Below are 7,367 nucleotides of genomic sequence, written 5' to 3'. Positions count from 1 at the left end.
CCTCCACACCATGGGGTCCTGTTCAACCACCCCTCCACCGTCTACTGTTCATCCAGCCCTCCACACCATGAGGTCCTGTTCATCCACCCCTCCACGGGCACCCGTCCACTGTCTACTATTCATCCAACCCTCCACCACACCACGGGGTCCTGTTCATGCAGAGGCAACGCCACCGCTCACTGTTCATCCAAACCCCCCGCAACGCTCACTATTCATCCCATTGATCGGCTTCAGTTAGCAGCAGTAGCGAAGGAATCGCTCGATCGGGTTCAGTTAACAGCCATCGATCGATCGCTCGGGTTCAGTAACGCATATCCTGCAGTGCAATCGCTCGGGTTCAGTTAGAGCCCAACGCCCCGCTCGGGTTTAGTTAGAGCCAACGCCTCGCACACACGCGTGTATGTGTATGAGAGAAACGCGCATCGCTCGGCCCCCGACCTCCCACCGTAACCGAGAACTCCCTGAAATTTTCCTCCCCCTCACTTCTACCACGGTTTTTCCATCATGGACGGCCCAAAGAATGTCATGCAGCTGCGTCTCCGGCCCGCCCAGGATGAAAAGCCCATTTTCTGTCATGATTTTTTTTCATAGAAGTAGGAGCCCACCACATCTATGATGATACCGGGTTTTGTCACAATTATCGTCATAGAAGTGTCATATGTATGACAGAAAAAAAATTCGTTCGGCCCAAAATGTCACAGATGTGTCTTTTTTTTGTAGTGACAGAAGGTGTCACTTTATCAAGTGGGCGGAGCCGAAACATGGCGCATCGCCGAAACCAGATACCTGTCCAGTAATCCAAAGAAGACGTCCGAAGACTGGCCTTCAGAATGGTTTTATATGGAGGACGTCCCCCTTCCGGACCCTGTTCGGCGGGGTCTTCCTAAGTTCAGCAATGCTCCTCTGAAGAAACACCGAAGTTGGCGCCCACGGAGCCCCCAGGTGGAAGACAACGGAGAAGTCCTTTACCTGATGAACCGGATTAAAGCGCTGGCTCAATCATGATTGACAGTAATCGAGGTTATGTCAATATGTATAATGCGGGGAGTGCAACCACTTCAATATCGAGGGCACCCCTTGTGGTGTTATAACGGGGAAGATGACGCCACCCGTTGTGGGCGTAAGGGTCTGGACAACGCTGCCGCTTTAGCAAAAATTCTGTCCGAATTGTTCAAGGGAGAGGAAGAGGAGTTCATCCGCATCAAGCCACGGGATGGATTCTCCATGTACAACTCCCCAAGCTGGGTGAGTTATATCTCCTTACTCCCGTTCTTCCATCATTCTTTGTCATAGGTACTCACCTTGCCATTTGCGGCAGGAACTGCAAAAAGCCATAAGGGAGGTCAGCAACCCATATCCACAACCAGAGGACCCTGATCGGGCTCTCGATGCCGGACTTGAAGAAGATCCGGTCATATTCGTGGAGCTGATAGACCGACATTTCTATCAATTAAGCTGTGATGACGCATGGTGGCCATTACGGCCGACTATCCCGGACTGCTTCCTACGTCGCATGTAAGAAAAACCAAAAATCCCAACTCCAAAAACTACGATCCCCTTTTAGACACTTCACCTACCATATACATATGGTGTTTGTACAGGGAAGGCATTCGGGACGCCATGCCGAACCCGCAGCAACTCGCCAACAAGAGGCACCGAGGCTGGGCAGGCCAAAAAGGAAGGCGGTCAGGACGGAGACGCCGTCACAGAGGTATGACAGAAACCCTGTTCCGTGGTTGTCGTCTTTCTTGAAAAGTAATGACGTCCATGTTTCTTTAACAGAAAAACCGCTCGCCGGAATATGTCTGGCGAGGCTGCCGATCATGCTTCCACCAGTCGGGCTCGAGGACCGGACATAGAGGCGGAAGCTGACATAGGGTGGACGCCGGATAGTCCCCCTACAGAGGATGCAGATAGGCTATCCGCTACACATTCAGAAGTGGAGAGCGCCATGAATCATAGGCGTCGCCGGGCTGTACTCCGCAACACTTGCTTCTCACCAGAGGCATTTGATGCCTTCAATTCTGGAGAGGCGTACCTCCGTGCTACTCAAAATGGTCTAGCCAGAGCCACGGACCAGTATGTAAAGGATGTACGGGAAAGAAAATCTAACGATTATATGTATCAGTAGCCCCTGAGACTTGAAAATAGTTAGCAGAACTGATTTAAGGATCATCTTATTATGCAGGTTCTTACAGAGAAGAATAGTCGACTGTCAGAGGAGCTGGAGGAATGCAAGAACCAACTTCGGGCCGCTGCTGCCATATTGAAGGAACCTAAAAAGTCCCCAGCTGGTAACATTTCTTTCAAAGAATGATAGGTACCATATAGCATGCGGCATGGCTGCAGATCTAATAAATAGATGTTGCAGATAAATCCGAAGAGAATCGGAGGAGCAGCACGCCGTACGACAGCTAAAGGCTGGCGAATGCGTGCTGACTGAGGTCAGGCGGGAGAAAAACAATCTCCAAGACGCCAATAGCAAGCTGAGTGTGGAATTGAAAGATGTTCGAGCCCAGCTGGCGGACTCCGAGAAGGAGAATAAGCGGCTTCGACGCGGCATATTTAGTAAGTGCTTGAACGAACCCTTAATAAAGGGGACGGCAGAGAAGCCGGCTAACAGAGTTATGTCTGCAGGTATGTCGACGGGTCGTCCCGCGGAGGAGATGCCCGGGTCTGTGGGTGATCTTCTATCCGAGCTCTCACAACTGCATGAACAAGTTCGGCAGGTGATGAGGTATTGCCCAGGCCTTGTGGCCATCCGTCTCCCTGCCAGAAGGCGTTGGAGAGCTTGTGGAGAAGCTCAACGGAGCACGGCGGCGCTTCCGCTTATGGAAGATATCGGCCTGCCGTCAAGGTGCCAGGGAAGCCTGGACCATGGTGAAGACGCGGTATACCAAGACTGACCCGAACCACATGGCCGAGGTCGGACCTATGGGGCCCGACGGGAAAGAGATCCCCGTTAGCTTAGTCTATGGGCAAGTAGAATTAGCCGCAAAGTATTCCCAACAGGATTGTAGGCTAGACCGCCTGTTGGATGGTATATAAGAGGAAATTAGTCAGTCTACATGACTATGTAACTAAAGTGACATGTATAATGCCTTCTAGTCGGATTGTAGATCATTTGTCATGGCGGACCTTTTCGCTTCAACCTCAGGACCCAATAGTTTGGAGTGTATCCGAATACCCACTCAGTTATGTAAGAACCGGGGTATGCGTGGAGACCCGGCGTAGGGGTCATTGGTGCTTGAACAGACAAGTGCCCAACTAGTTATGTTATATTACATGGGTAGTAAGAAACATCTTCCAGGGAGAATAGTTCCATTAAGGGTTCCTTTCCTTGGGTACGCATGCCCTAAAGTGCATGTACGGACTGCGAGAGGAAACGCAGGAAAAAACATCTGGGGGCACATATGGGAAATAAAAAAATAAAAAAAAATCATCTTTTGTTCACCGGCCGAATATTCCCTTAAGAACGCTAGCTTTCGGCTTCACCCAGTCTGAGGTACACATCCGGCTGACACGATAGTAACAATCGCAGAGGTGCTCCCCTTATGCCCTAGCCGAATTAACGGGAACGTAGGGCATAAATACAAGAGCCAGGCAACCCAGCTTGGCCAAAACTTAAGTCATATCGATGCATATAATGGCGAAGAAAAGGTACATGTGGAAGAATAACACATGTGCTGGGCATGAAACCCAGATGGATAATTAAGCTTCTGTGTAAGAAGCCCCCAGGTATAATGAGCGCGGTTAGAGCATCTATAATGTGCAAGCGAGGCACAAGTTGGCCCTTGAAGGCCTTGAGGAAGAATAAAAGAAAGAAAGAGAAAAAAGAGATAGATAATACATATTCAAAAAATGGCAGAGGAAGGAGACAAACATAGAGTCCGACGCTAAGCGTAGAATCTTCAGAGCCTGGCTGCGTTCCATGGGTTCGGCTCAAGTCAATTATTCGATGCATCCCGCAGACGGTACGCTCCACCGGTCAGAACTTGGTCAATAATGAAGGGACCTTCCCATTTGGGCTTGATCTTGGACTTTTTCTTCTCCGGCAGGCGTAGAACTAACTCGCCAACGTTATAAGTTTTGGCCCGTACTTCTTTGCTTTGGTATCTGTGAGCCTGTTGTTGATAAAATGCAGAATGGGCTTTTGCCATGTCGCGCTCCTCCTCCAGGGTGTCTAGACTGTCCTGCCGATCGAGCTCGGCTTCTCTTTCTTCGTACATGCGCACTCGAGGTGAGTCATGAATTATGTCGCAAGGCAGGACTGCCTCTGCGCCGTACACGATAAAGAAGGGTGTATATCCGGTACTACAATTCGGCGTGGTCCGCAGCCCCTAGAGTACGGAGTCGAGCTCCTCTACCCAGTGCGTGTTAGACTCCGTTAAGGACTGCACTAATCTAGGTTTAATGCCGCTCATGATAAGACCATTTGCTCGCTCAACTTGGCCGTTAGTTTGTGGGTGATAGACGGAAGCATAATCGAGCTTGATGCCCATGTTGCTGCACCAGAGTTTTACCTCATTGGTCGTGAAGTTCGTGCCGTTGTCAGTGATGATGCTGTGGGGGACGCCATAACGTTGTACAACCCCGGATATGAAGTCTATCACCGGTCCGGATTCGGCTGTTTTAACAGGTTTGGCTTCTATCCATTTGGTGAATTTATCCACCATGACCAGTAAGTATTTTTTCTTGTGGGTTCCCCCCTTAAGGGGTCCGACCATGTCAAGCCCCCATCCCACGAAGGGCCAGGTAATGGGGATTGTTTGGAGGGCGGTGGGTGGCATATGGCTTTGGTTTGCAAAAAGCTGGCAACCGGCGCAGCGTTGGACCAAGTCCTGTGCGTCTGCCTGGGCCGTCGGCCAATAAAAACCTATACGGAAGGCCTTGCTTACAAGGGCCCGCTGCGGCTTGGTGGCCGCCGAGTCCGGCGTGAATTTCTGCCAAAAGCTTCCGCCCTTCCTCTTCGGAGATGCACCTTTGAAGGACTCCGGTAGTGCTTTTCTTATATAGCTCTCCCTCGTGGACCCTGTAGGCTTTAGATAGCCGCACTATGCAGCGTGCCTCATTTTGGTCCTCGGGAAGTTCCTGCCTAGTTAGGTAGGCCAGGAATGGTTCTATCCACGGGGTGATGACAACCATTATTACGTGGGCTGAAGGTGTTATTTCGGTGGCAGAGCCTCCGATTATGTCAGAGTGTTCGGTATCGAGCGTTTTGGCCGGGTCCGGACTATTGTTACCGGTGTCCCCTTCCCATGCCACCGATGGCTTAAACAACCTCTCCAAAAAGATGTTGGGGGGGGGGGACCGCGTCGCGTTTTGCGCCGATGCGGGTGAGGATATCCGCCGCGTGATTGTTTTCCCGAGCCACATGGTGAAATTCGAGCCCCTCAAACCGAGCTGACATCTTTAGGATGGCATTTCAATAGGCTGCCATCTTTGGATCCTTGGCATCGAAGTCTCCATTTATTTGGGATATTGCGAGGTTTGAATCCCCACGCACCTCCAGGCGTTGAATGCCCATGGAGACTGCCATCCGAAGACCATGCAACAGAGCTTCGTATTCGGCTGCGTTGTTGGAGTCTGTATACAGTATCTGCAGTACGTACTGAACGGTATCTCCGGTGGGGGACGTCAGGACGACGCCAGCCCCTAGACCAGCCAACATTTTAGAGCCGTCGAAGTGCATGATCCAATTGGAGTATGCGCCGTACTCTTTAGGGAGTTCGGCTTCCGTCCATTCGGCGACAAAGTCGGCCAATACTTGCGATTTGATGGCTCGCCGGGGTTTGTATGTTATGTCGAATGGGAGGAGATCAATGGCCCATTTGGCAATCCGGCCCGTAGCATCGCGGTTGTTTATAATATCATTAAGTGGCACTTCCGAGGCTACTATAATCGAACACTCTTGGAAGTAGTGTCCCAGCTTCCGGGATGCCATGAATACTGCATAGGCTATCTTTTGGTAATGTGGGTACCGTGATTTGCATGGAGTGAGGACGGTGGATACATAGTATACCGGCTTTTGAAGAGGGAATTTATGTTCGTCCGCTTCTCGTTCGACGACGAGCACTGCGCTTACAACCTGATGAGTTGCCGCAATGTATAATAGCATTGCTTCGCCAATGTTTGGTGAGGCCAGGATTGGGTTGGTTGCCAATATGGCTTTTATCTCTTCCAATCCGGCTGTGGCAGCGTCCGTCCACTCGAAGTGTTCGGTGCACCGAAGGAGGCGATAAAGGGGTAATGCCTTTTCTCCTAAGCGGGATATAAAGTGGCTTAGAGCCGCCACACATCCGGTTAATTTCTGGATTTGTTTGAGGTCCATTGGGATAGCCAACTGTGACAGAGCTCGGATTTTGGCCAGATTAGCTTCAATTCCTCTACTGTTGACAATGAAGCCCAGGAGCTTTCCGGCTGGTACGCCGAAAACGCATTTTTCCGGATTGAGCTTGATGTCGTATGTTCGGAGGTTGTCGAATGTGAGCCTCAAGTCGTCTATTAGAGAGTCGATGTGTTTGGTTTTAATGACCACATCATCTACGTATGCCTCTACTATTTTGCCGATTTGTTTCTCCAGACATGTCTGGATCATGCGCTGATATGTTGTGCCGGCGTTTTTGAGCCCAAAAGGCATTGTGTTGAAACAGAAGGGGTCGTATGGTGTGATAAATGTCGTTGCGGCTTGGTCGGACTCCGCCATCTTGATTTGGTGGTAGCCGGAGTATGCTTCGAGGAAACACAATGACTCGTGTCCCGCGGTAGCATCGCTAATTTGATAAATGTGGGGGAGGGGGAAGGGATCCTTTGGGCAAGCCTTGTTGAGGTCCTTGAAATCGACGCATAGGCGCCAGGATTTGTCCTTCTTTGGTACCATCACCAGGTTTGCTAGCCAGTCCAGGTGTTTTATTTCTCTAATGAATCCGGCCTCCAATAACTTGGCTAGTTCCTCCCCCATAGCCTGTCTCTTAGGTTCAGAGAAACGCCAAAGAGCTTGCTTAACCGGCTTGAATACCTTTATGGTATTGAGGCTATGCTCGGCCAGCCTGCGTGGGATTCCTGGCATGTCTGAGGGGTGCCAGGCGAATATGTCCCAATTCTCGCGCAGGAACTCTCGTAGTGTGGTGTCCACAGCGGGGTTTAACTCTGCCCTGATGGAGGCTGTTTTTGTAGGGTCCGTTGGGTGGACTTGGAATTTGACTATTTCGTCCGCTGGTTTAAAAGAGGTGGACTTGGATCTCTTGTCAAGTATTACGTCGTCCCTGTCCACTTTGGAGCGTAGCGCAGTTAATTCCTCAGCTGAGAGGGCTTCGGATAATGCCTCGAGGGCCAATGCAGCTGTTTTGTTTTCGGCGCGGAGTGCT

This window comes from Triticum urartu, chromosome 6 (assembly GCF_003073215.2).
Source record: "Triticum urartu cultivar G1812 chromosome 6, Tu2.1, whole genome shotgun sequence".
Taxonomy (NCBI): Eukaryota; Viridiplantae; Streptophyta; class Magnoliopsida; order Poales; family Poaceae; genus Triticum; species Triticum urartu.
Note: the sequence above shows the minus strand (reverse complement) of the source record.